Consider the following 14,229-nt stretch of genomic DNA (forward strand, 5'->3'; position numbering starts at 1 on the left):
GCCTGGGGAAAGGAGGCAAGCATGTGAGAATTCACAGACTTTTGAGGTTATGAAGTTTCTAGTAGGACAATAGTGCAAAAATGTCAGGACATTCTCTCTTAAATGAGAGACAGGTTGCCTCACTTTGCACAGCTCACAGCAGAAAGAGCCCTAGGACCTAATTTATCTAAGGCAATAATTACATTTGGGTATACTGCCCTGATCCATCTGCTGGACAACTTGTTAGGCTTCCTATTGTAAGAGATATGTGGAACAAGAAAGGGTCTTCAGTAGGTCCAGGCTTTCACAATGTGACTTGCCACTTAGGCTTATGACCCAGCAGACTGATCAATACTTAAAGAATTTGTGGCAGAAAGGGATAAAGTTTGTAGCCAGCAATAATAACATCACAAAGCAGATCCCTGAGGTTTTTGAAGAAAGGCTTTTTCCTCTTCTGCCAACCACTATTTTCCAGTGGCAAAGCTGCTTTGGGTTTTCTACTTGGCCCTAATGGAAAAAAAAAAAAAAATCAAACCAAAACAAAACAAAAACCAGCCCGATATGGTATGGAACAGCATGTGACTCGAAGAACAGACTATAAGAATGGGTAGATGTTATGAAGACATTACAAAGTTGGACGTGGGCAGCAGCATTCATTCCCTTATGATATGTGATTGGTATGTATGTGTGGGTAAGACTGAGCCTGAACAGGTCAAGAAACCACAAGCAAATTTCAGGAGTGATGGCTCACACCCTCCTAACATCAGCCCTTATGCTTCACTTTCTCTTCCTTAACTCTTCTGGCCTTGTTGCGATCATATCATCATCATGGTCTTAATAGTTAGTGGCCGTATTGTCTGTTGGTGCGTCAGTATCATTTCCATCCATCTTGCTTTGCAGGTCTAGGACAAGAGCTGGCAGATGACTGTGGACAAAATTCAGCCTACCACCTGTGTTGTACTGTTCAGAACTGGGAATGGTTTTTACAACTACAAATGGTTGGGGGGGAATCAAAAGAAAAATAAGAGTTTATAATATGTAAATACTGTGTGAGATTCAAATTTCAGTTTCTCTGTGTAAGAATTTCCATACTACTATGACAAAGCCTAAAATATTGACTATCTGGCCTGTTAGAGAAAAATTCTGTTGACCTTATCCATAAGCCTAGAAACTATATCATCTCAAATTCCCAGTAGATTAGATTACACTAACGAGAAGTTCTCTCAGGAGATTTAGAAGGAAAAAAAGAAGCAGAAAGTAGTTTTCTCCTACAAGGTTTACGGAAACTTCTTGGGCTTGGTAGGCGGCTATTAGGAGGTATCACCAGCAGCTTCTAGACTTCCTCCTATGAATTAGACACAAAGGTCCAGCAGAGATCACAAATTACTCCTGTACTTTATCATATCCTGAGTTTGAATGGCATTTTCCTCTGGGTTTCACTCTTCCTATCCTTTCAAAGACTTATATAGACTTTTCACTCCTATATTTAATCCTTTCTTTCTGGAAATACCTATTGTAGGTATTTCTGATCTTCTACCCAAGCCTTTACAGAGCCAATAAGAAAAGCACTGAATTACTGGGAGAGAGTAACTAGCACAAAGCTACCAACATAACTGGAAGTATATATTCTGTGAGAGCATATAATAAAGAAATTCTCACCTATTCCGAGAAGTCAGGTAAAATTTCCCTGAGGAAATGAAGACTGATCTTAGATCTCAGAAGAGTTAAGAATTAACCAGGCAAAGGACTAGAACTTTCAGGCCAGAGGATGTGTTATAGGCATAAGAGCTGGTATGCAAATAACCCTTTAGGAGAAAAAAAAAAAAATGGTGCTGTAAAGATAAAAATGCAAGTAGAGTTGAAACCTAAGAGAGGAATGCAAGACAAAGCTGGAGAGAGAGAGAGAGAGAGAGAGAGAGGCCATTTAACATAAGAGTGTCTAGATTGTGTTAACAATTAGGATCTATCTCTCATGAGCTACAGGAAACACTGTCATGACCTTTTGGTCATGAAAACTTTATGAAAGAGATGTCATAAGAAATGAAGTTGAGTAGCAAGTGGGAGAGTGATGAGAGAGGGGGGCACTCCAAGAATGGGACAAGATATGTTAGTGAGTTGTATATCAGCCAGTTTAGCTGGAATGGAGTTTAGTGGAGATTAACTGTAAGACAAAGTAGAGAACCTAACATGGCAGGGGTTTGGAAAAACCTTTAAAGTGCCCCATAGATGTCTGGGCACTTTTACAGAGATGGTTTTGTAGTGAACTTACACTGAAATACCAAATTTGAATTTAGTTTGAGAAATACTGTTGGCTTTTGTTAATGACAGTGTTTTGAATTTCTTGAAATAAGACAAAGAAACTTGAAGATACAGGAAATTGGTGGCTTTGGTAAAGATTTTACATCATTTCATACTAAAAAGATCTGTTGCAGGGTTATTCCTTATGCTAGGGCTACAGAAATAGAGGAAATAGACTATGGCACTTTTGAGTATTAGAGGAGTTAATGCCAGATCTCCTAGGCTGTGTCTTCAGTACCTAGCTCTGGCAATCTTATCTCATGAAGAAGGCAAGAAAAGGATGCTAACTGAAATTTGACATACAGGCCTTTGAGACACATTAAAGAATCATATATGTTTAAAAGTACTATTTCTTGTATTTGAAATAACTTCCACAAATAATTTGGTGTACATTTACAACAGCTAGCTAAGAAAGCAGAAGTATCATTCCAACAGAGTTAGGAAATGCTACAGGTCAGCTTACATGAAAAGAAACCCTGGAGTGGGGATTAGTACATAATTTATTGGGGAAGTGTTCTTGAGAGCAACATATAGGAAGGGTGAGGAAAGGAGGATTGGGCTGAGGGAAAAGTTTAACTATAAAGCAGTTGCAAAAGAGCTGGGATCAAACTTGAGTTGCAGGGTACACCAACTGAAGCAAAGAGGCCAGGTTTTGTATGCCTATACCAACCAATTATTGACTGCAGGCTACCCAGAGGGAAAGGACATAGCCTGGAATGAGGAAGCTTCCACAAACCAAGAGTAATTCCAAAAGAAGGGCTCAGCTATGAGCTGTCAATAGTCAGCATTTCTGACGGCTGCAGAATGGCTGCATAGGCTCTGAGGAGGGACCTCGGAGGTCCACCACAGCATGTATTACAGTTCACCCCTATGTGTCTCTTGGATCCATTTACCTCACCTAATGAATTCATCCCATTTGAAATCAGCTCTTCCAAGATTCTGGTTGACTTCTATTACCAGGAAAACACACAAGAGGAAAGTTAACGGCACAAACTGAAGACCCCACTGCTGCAGCTAATTTCAGGGATATATACCATTTTCCTCCTCTATTCCTCACTCTAGATTTAACTAGAGTCACCCATGACTAGTTGCTCTGCTGGTGTTGATGATTTTTGCAGTTGATGCAGACTTTAATCACAAGGGATGAGAACCTCTAGTCCTGTGCATTTCCCAAGTAATAGCTGCTGTACTTGACCATTTACTGCCAATAACGAACACAGGAAAACCAACAGATACTTCAGTGGACCAACTGAGTGCCAAATGAATTCTTCCTTGTCTCTATTATGTACCAGCAGCCTTGCCTCCCCATGAATAGCAAGATTAATTATACCTGTCATGATGGCACCTCCACTGCTTGCCTGCTGAACTCTGGGTACAAGAAATTTGAAGTGTCCAGGAATCAATCTTGACTTAAAGTTTGGTGGGACTCTTACTAACTCCTCTAGTAGAAATGTTCCGTCTGGAAGCAACAATGTCTAGAGCCACAGAGCCTAGAATTAAAGGCACAGGAAGCAAAACTCCAAGTAGGTCACTGAGACTGATGATCATTAGAACCACCCTTTGGCTCCTGTGCCCATGTGTGTATGTACTGGGGACACCACACAATGTAGCGTATGTTGATTTTTGGAGATGTGTCATATCATAAAGGATGGTGACCCATTATCCAAGCCAATGTCTTATCTACACATTCCATCACCCCAGCAAGCTGGCAGCTTCCAGGTAATATGGAATGTAACAGAGCCAACGGATCCCATGACTATGTGCTCACTGCTGAACCATGTTTGCTTCAAAGTGGTTCCTCTGGTTTTGCTTGTTGTTTTGAAGGATCCCATGTTGGTAGATTGAAACTGTAAATCTTTGAATAGTGGCACTGGTTGACGCCCTGAAAGCAAAAATGGTTACCCATACTCAGAATAATTTTTGGTTCCAGTCAACACAAATCACTGGTCTTTGCAGTGTAGAAGGAATTTAATGTCCACAACTTGCCAGCAAATGACTAGTTCATCTCAAGGGATCATGCCATACTAGAAGCTCAGCAATGGTCTCAGTGTTGCTGTCAGACTGGATATCTGTCAGTGGTTAAGTACATAGATTGTGTAAGAATAAATTAGCTGTTTAATTCTGTCCACTGGAAGTGGTAGATATCCTCTGGTATTAACATACAGTACAAGGAACTTCATACTCCATGTCTTCTCTGATATATGTAGCCACATACATGTTTCCCAAATATCCTTACCTGCAATCTTCCAATTTTGGGGCCCATCCCAGGGCCCCAAACAGTCAAGTCATTCATCACTGTCCATGAATCAATGTATATTCACACATGTCTATTTCTCTTTCCATACAAAGTCAATGACCAGGAGCACTACCTCAAACTATTGAGTGTTATAACTTTCTCTACCCATTGTCTTTCAAGGCCAGCACTAAGTACAGCTGTAGTGAAATAGCTGTCTGTTGTCGGCTGTACCCATATTCTGAGCCAATTAATCTAGGAACTGAGTTTGGCCTCTTTTATTCAAATTTTAGCTGGACAATTCTCAATTTCGTATTGCTATTTGATTAGAAAAGAGCACTGGCACAACAGCAGTGGGTGACATGGTGGTTTGCACTATCTTACTGTACAGCTTACTTGTCTTCTTTTGCTTGTTCCAGGTAATACCTCTTGCATCTTATGACGAATTGATTAAGCTAGACATATCTGATCTTATGACTTGGTAGGTCCAGGAAAACCCAATTCAAGGTGGGTGGCTCTGTCTTCTTTGTCGCTTGTTGTTTATGGTCAGATGCTCCACTTCTTCCAGGGCCCAGTAGCAAACCAAGAGCTGTTTTTAGAATGATCAATTCTTTGTTCCAGATAGCATGGCATTAACCAGAATCCATGCTGTGATTCTGCTATTAGGAAATACCCCCAATGCCACAAGGTATCTTTCCCATCACAGATAACTTTGATACAAATGGGTCTCTCAGGTTTCTGGGCCCAAGTAACAGGAACCCCTGAACTGCAGTTTTTTCCACTTGGGAGGTAAAAGATGCAATCCTTTGTTTTCCACTCTGGATAATTCTTTGTTCTTTACTTTTGGATGTCTCAGCCTGCCCTAGACCACTGGACTTCTATAAACTTTATTGATGTGGCATGCCACTGAATCTACCACACTCAGGAGTTGCTATCTTTAAACAAGGTCTACAATGTACTTACCACTTCTTGTCTGCAGGTCTAATTAGCACTTTTTCATTGAGTAATGAACCAATTTGCAAATGCCCAAATGTCCATGTCCTTTTAGACTAATTTATGACAGAGAATAGCATAAAACTGCAGATCTAGGGCAATACCATAAACATGTGCTGCTATTCATCCCATGTGCTTCTAATAGAGATGAAAGGAACTAATTTCCCAGATCAGTAACCACATACCATCTTCCCAAGGCCATGTAGATTTGCTCTAGTAAAGATAAAATATTTAGAGGGCAAATTACAATTAAAGTTAATTCCTAATTGAGTCTGTGGTAACAAGTGTCACCTAGAGGATCTATCTGGTTTCTGTAAGTGCCAAATTGGTGAGTTAAATGGCACTATGATATGGACCACCACCCCTGCATCCTTTAACTATTTAAGAGTGACATTTATGTCTGCTCTTTCCCAAAGTTGCAATATTTTTCTAAACAGTTTTAGTGAGATATAATCCATATACCATCAATTCACTCATTTATACTGCACAACTGAATATTTCAAGTATACTCACAAACTTGGACAGTATTGGTTTTGTTTTACCATCATATGAGGAAGTTTCAGAGGATTCCCCTTGGTTTTATTAATTCAACAGCTCTTACCTTACAGATCAAGGAGCCAATGTGGATATCTGACCAACTCACAAGATGTTAATATGAGTCAGATATTTGGAGACTGGAGAAATGATCACTGGGTGATCACTGGGTGATCATGGACTTGGTGAACTGAATTTGGGCCAGGGTTCCATTTATCACCTGACACCAATTAGCCACCAATCTAATGTGGATAGGGAGTGATGATGCTTCCAATAGTCCTCTCTCTAAATGTTGGAGTATTCTTCCTTTTTCAATATGAAGTAATAAATGTCATGGTTCTCTTTAGGAAAGAACTGGAGGGATGACAATCTATATGCCTGTCATGGTGCTATAGCTCTCATGGTTGACCAGTTTCTCCTACAGTCAGTGCGGTTCCTAGTTCTGAGAACTAGCTCAGGTCTGGAAACTGGGTAGTCAATCATGACTTGTTATTGGGTGGCCTTATGATAGTGAACCATTAATTTATTTTAGTTGCATAGATTGTACTCACCTGTAGACCGTACATTTACCTTGTACTGGTAACACCATGTTTTTTTAACTGCCTCCATAGCTCTCTGTGTGTCTCCCTCCACTTTCAGTATATCCCACCATAGCTCTGGTCTATAGAGGACAACCCTCAACATACCCTTAAAACATCATTGTCATTCTCCCAAGCACATTCTTTATCATGGAGAAATGGAGGGATAAATGGAGTTTGTAAACAGAGTCTCCTTTGGGTCTTCCAATAAATATGGTCATCTGATAGTTTTCTTAGATTTATATAGATTATCAATTCTAGTATGTCCATTTTTGAGTTCTTTAATTTTTATCATCACCATTTGTCCTGAGAGTCTTGATATTTTCACTTCACTGACTGTGGGCTACTACTTTTCAGGCATCTTTAGCTAATCCAGCAGTGTAATAGCACTGTCTCCCAAGTTCTTATGAGTGTATTAAATCCTTGAGTGATGTATAGTGATCTCATATTAATTAAAATGTTCTCCAAAGACATCCTGAAAAAGAAAAATGGAGCTGGAGGAATCAGGCTACCAGACTTAAGACTATACTACAAAGCAACAATCATCAAAACCACATGGTACTGGCACAAAGACAGACATATAGATCAGTGGAATAGGATAGAAAGCCCAGAATTAAACCCACGCACCTACAGCCAACTCATCTATGACAAAGGAGGCAAGAACATACAATGGAGAAAGGACAGCTTGTTCAATAAGTGGTGCTGGGAAAACTGGACAGCCACATGGAAAAGAATGAAATGAGAATACTCCCTAACACCATATGCAAAAATAAACTCAACATGGATTAAAGACCTAGATATAAGACCAGACACTATAAAACTCTTAGAGGAAAACATAGGCCCAACACTCTCTGACAGAAACCACAGCAACATCTTTTCAGATCCACCTCTTAGAGAATTGACAATAAAACAAAAATAAACAAATGGGACCTTAATCAAACTTAAAAGTTTCTGCACAGTAAAGAAAACCTTAAACAAAACAAAAAGACAACCCACAGAATGGGAGAAAATCTTTGCAAAGGAATCAACTGACAAGGGATTTATCTCCAAAATTTATAAACACCTTCTGCAGCTCCATACCAAAAAAAACAAACAACCCCATCAAAAACTGGGCAGAAGATCTAAACAGACAATTCTCCAAAGAAGACATATGGATGGCCAAAAACCATATGAAAAGATGTTCAACATCACTCATTATTGGAGAAATGCAAATCAAAACCACTATGTGGTACCACCTTACACCAGCCAGAATGGCCATCATCCAAAAGTCTACAAACAATAAGTGCTATAAAAGGTGTGGAGAAAAAGGAACCCTATTACACTGTTGTTGGGAATGTAAATTGGTGCAACCACTGTGGAAAACAGTATGGAGATTCCCCAGAAAACTCAAAATAGAACTCCCGTTTGACCCAGCAATCCCACTCCTGGGCATCTATCCAGAGAAAACCATGACTCGAAAAGACACATGTACTCCAATGTTCACTGCAGCACTATTTGCAATAGCCAAGACATGGAAACAACCTAAATGTCCATCGACAGAAGAGTGGATCCAGAAGAGGTGGTACGTATACACAATGGAATATTACTCAGCCCTTAAAAGGAATGAAATAATGGCATTTTTAGCAACATGGATGAACCTAGAAATAATCATGCTAAGGGAAGTCAGCCATACAATGAGACACCAACATCAAATGCTTTCACTGACATGTGGAATCTGAAAAAAGGACAGAGTGAACTTCTTTGCAGAACAGAAGCTGACTCACAGACATTGAAAAACTTATGGTCTCTGGAGGAGACAGTTTGGGGAGTGGGGGGATGTGCTTGGGTTATGGGATGGAAATCCTGTGAAACTGGATTGTTATGATCATTATACAACTACAGATGTGATAAATTCATTTGAGTAATTAAAAAAATCATATGTCAAAGAATAAATGGTCCTGCTATCCATCTGGCTTCCCAGTTCAGAATCACAGGTAATCCTCCTAACCCTTTTTACTCCCAACATGTTACCTGTCACCACTCCTATAGATTCTCTACCCCCTTAGCCCATTCCTTCCTTAATGTCCTCAAGTACTTCTTGCTTGAGTTGTTAAATTTTTAATTAACCTCCCATTCTCCAAGTAAGTACTCTACATAATCCATTTTGCACACAACTGCACGAATACAAAATTGTATATATGGCCACCTCGCTGTACAGTGGAAAATTGACAGAACATTGTAAACCAGCTATAATGGAAAGAATAAAAATCCTTATTAAAAAAAAATGTCCTTATCCAACTTTGTACTCTGTCCCCTTGTTATAGCACTCTCAAGATCCAGGCTCATAAGTACTCTCACAACTCCCACCCACATACATTGCTTAGGTCCTTCAGTGCCTTTGGTATCTAGTAACTTTCCTCTCTTTGCAGGCCTACCACTTTCTTTGCCTTTGTTGTGACCCAACCCTAGATGTTCTTCTGGCAGCAGCATAGAAATTAGGGCTATATATTGAGCAAAGAATCTGTTGTCTTTTAGAAAAGAAACCTATGCTTTGTATTCAAGCAAGGGGAAAATGGTAACCTTTTCGAAGGGGCAATGAGATTATCTCTGGAATCCAAGATTCTGAGGATTCAAGATCCCTTAGTACATTTTCCTAGATGCACCCATTCTGAGTCACAGAGTCCCACTCTTTCTCTGTCCCTGACCTTGGCATAATAAACCTGCGAGGGTAAGAATTCAAGCTGTTCTGGAGCATGGCCTCTTATAATTAAGGCCTGGGTATGATCCTCAGTGTTTTCTGCTCTCTAGCTGCAGGAAGTAACAATCTGTGACCCACTGAATTTACCACTCTACCTTATGTTGGTGACTAATCACATTTAGCTTTTCACTGACTTTTTTTCAGTATGCCCACTGTCCCAGCAATAATGATATGATCCCATAATTCTTATAATTCTTATTTCTTCCAAATCTTTCGAATCCTAAGATATTTCACCTATCAATACATTCCATTTCACCAGTATCTCACTCCACTTCACCACTGGTAAAAATTCTAATAATTGCACTGCAAGTGATAGGATCTTTACTGCCACATGGCCAGCAGCGGGTCTGGCTCCAAAATAACATTTCTGAGTTTGTTTCCTATGTATACTCCTAGTACCAATTCTCTTAGGGTAGATTCCCCAGTAAACAGAATCCAAAACTCAAGGATGTGCAGGTAGGTTTTTCAGGGAGTGCTTTCACTGGGGAACAACACAAGTAAGGAATAAGGAAGGCAAAATGGGGCAGAGGATGAAACCAAACTGTGATTAGTTGCAACAGATACTTCACCCAATCCTACAGAGGTTTCTGAAACTTGGATAGTCCTTCAGAATTGTCTCAATTGAGTCAAGAGGATCAAGAACTTTGTACCACAACTTAGAATACTCATTACATTCAAGCAGCCCTTAAGGAAGTGTTTTAATATTGACTGAGGCAACTTCTTTCAACCAAAGATAATTTCTAGAGATAAACTGAACTGGAGCCATTGGCAGCAGAACTCCTAGCAGCTAAAAGAATGAATACTTCAGTTTTGAGCCCTTAACATTTATTTCAACTAAAGTGTTAGTAAAGCAATAATCAAAAGTATGAAACCAATACATATTTAGGCTTTAAGAAAAAGAAAATGTGCAGAAATATGTAATCTTGTAACATTTGTGTTATAAGAAATAAGTGGAAAGATAAAAGAACAGAAACACTAAGCCTTTGGGGCCAGCTCACCTTTAATGATTAATATTTCCCCTCCAGCTAAATTTGACTTTAAAGAAATCCCTGCCTACCATACTGGGTTTGAAGACCCAGAAAAGACAAGCACTGAGAATTTTATAATAATGCTATAATCAACTTTGGGCAGAGAAAAATTTTCAAAACTGTACCTCTGACATTAGGAGTTCTGGGTTCTTAAGGAAACACAAGGGAACTCATAATTTTATAACTACTTTTAAAAATTTTTGACAAGTTCTGTTTTGCCACTTGAGACATCTCTTTTACATAAAAATTAGAGGAAGCGTAGACTGCATCCAAAACACTTGGTTTCAAGTCCTGTCTGCAACCTCCTAACTGGATGACCAACAAGTTTTTTAATCTTTCTATGCCTCAGTTTCCTAGATATATGGGAATGATAATGAACCTCCCTAAAGGGTTGATAAGATTAAATAAGTTAAGAAAGGTATTTTGCAGCATCACTCAATGATTTTGGTTATTCTGTTGTTTTAAGCAGATGTTTGGTTATCCCTTCATACATAATCTTGATAATCTTAAGGCCTCTTAGCAGATTAGATATGCTGCATCTCTATTGTCTTCTGTTGGTCTTTACAGCAAATGGCTGTTACTGCAAATAGCTGTTAGAGCAGATGCAAACTGGTTGACTGAGGTTAACTGAGGAATCTGTGTCAAAAATAACCCATTTATGCCAGGACTGACATTATAAATCTAGACTGTTGGCATCAAAATAGGAAAGATTCCTAGTCCAGATATTGCCATATTTCAGTGTTTTTAGAGATCATGAGGATTATTTTTATATTCTTTTTAAATTATTTATTTTTGGAAATATTATGTCTATATTAAGTATGAGAGCTATCATTGTAACTTGTTTATAGAACAAGTCAGTCATTGTAGGATACAAGCGGGAAAGTTTAATTTTTCTTCACTATTGCTTTCAACCTGTTTGGTTTGATCTAGACTTCTTTATCCCTTGATGATATCTAGGGCAGACAGATCTCATAACTTCCTGAGAACTTTCAATTAAATCAAGTATATGTGTTATAAATTCCTAACAGACTACAACATGACTCAATCTTAATCCAGTTTTAAAAAGCAACTCCCTTCCTTATCCTAACTCACACTGACCGAGGGCTTGTGGTCCTCAATTAGTAGAAGGCCTATTCATTTATTCCTCCTCCTTAACTGACACAAAACAATCTGAAGCAGCACAGTGAAACAGAGAAGAGATTAGAACCAAAGTGTAAATTTTTACTTACTTTTTATTTCTTTGGTGCTGCGATTTTATTTCCTCTTGGCTGCTGCTGACAGGCTGTCAATGCCTTCTTTGGGAAAGAAATCCAAAAGTCAGCTTCTGCTGCCTTTCATTCCTTGGAGGAGTTGTGGAGACCTCCGCATTGCATGGTTTAATGCTATTGATGATGTCCTCTCTGGATGACATCTGGTCATACCCAACTCAGATCCTACACATGGTGGGTTTATTTCAAAGTCTCTCACTTTTGAATTTCTACTGCAATGAGTCCACCTTCATAAATGGGGACCTTCCACATGCATTCATCCTAGCTCTGTTACGGCAAACTGTTGGGAGTTGTGGCTGTTTATAGCTCGCTGTCTTCAGGCCCTGCAACAAGGGAATGCTTGAGTTAACTTCAGCATTATCCAGATAAGAGGTAGGTATCTGATTCTATACCCATGTATGCTCTCAAACCCCAGAGGACACAGGCTAAGCTACTGAGAATTCTCTCATTGCACCCCACCTTGGTGAAGCTCATCAAGCACGGGAGATGATCATCTCTGGATTCCTGTCTTGGGCAGCAAAGCTCTTGAAAAGGAAAAAGGAAGGAGTTCCCGTCGTGGCTCAGTGGTTAATGAATCGGACTAGAAACCATGAGGCTACGGGTTCAATCCCTGGCCTTGCTCAGTGGGTTAAGGATCCGGTGTTGCCGTGAGCTGTGGTGTAAGTGGCAGATGCAGCTCAGATCCCGCATTGCTGTGGCTCTGGCGTAGGCCTGCGGCTACAGCTCCTATTCGACCCCTAGCCTGCGAACCTCCATATGCCGTGGGTGCGGCCCTAGAAAAGGCAGAAAAAAAAAAAAAAGAAAAAAAAGGAGAAAGGAAGATGCAAAAAGCCTTTTCTTCACTCTCGTAATGACTATCTGAAAAGACAACTAGTTTACTTCCCAGAAACTCTTTCCAAATTTCTAATCTTCTCTTTATATATTTTAGATGTGGGTGCTGGTCTGATCATAGTAGAACTGTCAGATATACCTTCAAAAAAGTCCCTCAGAGATGTGTAGATTGACTCTTCTTTTGTCTGGGCTCCTATAATTTAAAATATTGGTGCTTTAGCCAAAAATCTAAGAGATCAAAAAAAAGTTCAACTAATCTCTGGGGGATGTTGGAAATTTTGCTTAATCTCTTTGTTCTTCATTTTTCTCATTTGCAAAACGGATAATGGTACCTACACAGAGAGATGCTATAAAATTTAAATAAGGTAATCTGTGTAAAATCTATGCTGTTTAGTACAGGGTTTTTTTGTTTGTTTGTTTGTTTTTTGTTTTTTTTTTTCTTTTCTTTTTTTTGAAAAACAAAGCCAGTGGAAAAACCAAAAGGCAAAGCAAACCCAGCCCCCGGCATGGGAGGCATGGAGCTAGCAGGAGCTCCTCTTGCACTATGGGACGAGCGGTGTGTGCCAGCGGACACCATCTGTACCTACTTGATGCCCCAACGCCCCGCAACCTGGAAGAGGCCGGCACACTTTCCCCACGACGTGCTTCACCGTCCACTCGCGCAGCCCCTTGCCTAGGAGGGCGCAGCAGGCCTGGGTTAGGCTGTCGCGCCTCCGGATCTTGAAGATGCTGTCGCTGAACGCGGTCTCGATGGGATCGAGAAGCGAGACTCAACGTCCTGCTTTTGGCCAGCAACGGGATAGGGACATTGTCCAGCACCTCGCTCCGGACCATCTTCTCAAATACTCGTTTGGACTCAGTCTCTCTTCGTCTACAGACACTGATGCTGAGATTCTTTGCATGGTGCTTGTTCCACAAAGCCTTCAGCTCTTCCTGCCTGCCTAGGTCCCAGAAAGTAAGGCGAGCCTTTTCCCCGTCCACGGTGCCAGTGTTTACGCCCACGTGCTGGTGATTTGGAACAGACTCTTCCCCTTGGAGTTCTTGGTAAACCGGGTTGACTGCTCCAAGAAGGTCGTCCTCTAGGCACTGTCTAGATCCAGGATCAGGATGCAAGACTGATTCTTCTGAAATCTGTACTTGCACTGGCCTGACCACAGCGTGTATACCCTGCACCCTCCAGGCCCAGGAGCCCGCCGCACGCCAGGTCTGCTGACCCCGCGTTGACCCTGCGTTGACCCCACGCTGACCCCACGCTGACCACGGGCAGCGCCTGACGGGACGGAGACCGGCTCTAGCGCAGATCTTAGTACACTGTAAGAATTCATTTAGCGTTAAGCTACTCTTACATAATCTGGTATCTTTATTTAACAATATTTATCTATAAATACATGTTAATGGAGTGAATATTCATATACTTAATATATTTACTAAACACTTAACTGTCGCAGGCATTTTGAGAGGGATAATGAACAGATCAAGACAGCTGTCGTAAAGCTTACGTTCTAGTAGGGAAAGGCAAATAATAAACAATCGAGTAAGATTTAGAATGTGTTGGATTAAAAAAAAGCCAAGGAGAGTGGATCAGGAGTGTGGAGAAGTGCTACTATTTTAAGTGATGTAAGGACTCACTGATGCAGTGAGTGACATTTGAACAGAGATCTGAGGTAAGAATATTATTCAGCATGTTAGCAGAAAATGTGTTAATTAAATTCAGTATTAAAATCTCCAAAAGTATGATACTGTTTATAAC

The 14,229-nt window shown here is 40.2% G+C and overlaps 1 pseudogene; it reads right to left on the bottom strand.

The window, feature by feature from the left end:
• Positions 12,761 to 13,804, bottom strand: LOC100157627 (annotated as a pseudogene).

Source organism: Sus scrofa, chromosome 1, assembly GCF_000003025.6.
Source record: "Sus scrofa isolate TJ Tabasco breed Duroc chromosome 1, Sscrofa11.1, whole genome shotgun sequence".
NCBI lineage: Eukaryota > Metazoa > Chordata > Mammalia > Artiodactyla > Suidae > Sus > Sus scrofa.